Raw genomic sequence first — 856 nt, 5'->3', positions numbered from 1 at the left:
AGAGGGGGAAAAATTCTAAAGTTGGGTTGTTCGTTAGTGGTGTAAATATCGATGTGCTCGCTTAACCCTGTTTTTCTGTATTCTCGTATTTTAATCTGGGATCTATGTACTGTCATCTTTTGGCGTAGACTGTTTTTAGTTTGACCAATGTATTGTTCTTGACACCCTGAGCAAGTTAATACATATATTAGATTTTCCGAAGCACATGTAAAGTTGTTTTTCACTGTAAAATGTTGACCCTGTTTGAAGGAGAATTCCGATCTCTCAATTAGGTTGACACATATACCACAGTTAGGTCTTCCGCATTTTTTTACTGTCGGTTTCGATGTTGTTGACGAGTGTACTTGGGCTTGTTTTAGGAGACTTTTCATTGACTTGGGTTGTCTTTTGCTCTTTATGATGGTGTGTATTTGGAGGATTTGATCCATTCTATGGTCCCTTTTCAGTAAAGGGATGTTCTGGAGGGTGGTGTCGAAGGCCCCATTGTTTAGGGGGTTGTGTGTGTATATGTATGGTAGGGCTTTTGGTTGTGAATTCTTCATTAGTTTGGGGTGTCTGAATTCGCGGATGTTGAGTTGTAGGGCACGTTGAAAGCCTATAACAGTTAGTGGTGGTGGGTAGTTCCTGCTGGTAAGTGTATCCTTTAGCTCGTGTAGTCGTGTGTCCCTGGTGCTTGTATCAGATACTATATTACAAGTCCTTTTTGCCAGGTTGAAAGAGATATTCATTCTAGCGTGTCTGAGGTGGCAGCAGTTGAATGGCAGATATTGCTTAGAGTCCGTGGGCTTATAGTAGATGTCTGTTTCTATTTTGTTGTTAGATTTCTTAATGAGGATATCGAAGAATGGAAGGTGTT

The sequence above is a fragment of the Octopus bimaculoides genome, unplaced genomic scaffold (assembly GCF_001194135.2).
Source record: "Octopus bimaculoides isolate UCB-OBI-ISO-001 unplaced genomic scaffold, ASM119413v2 Scaffold_67715, whole genome shotgun sequence".
NCBI lineage: Eukaryota > Metazoa > Mollusca > Cephalopoda > Octopoda > Octopodidae > Octopus > Octopus bimaculoides.
Note: the sequence above shows the minus strand (reverse complement) of the source record.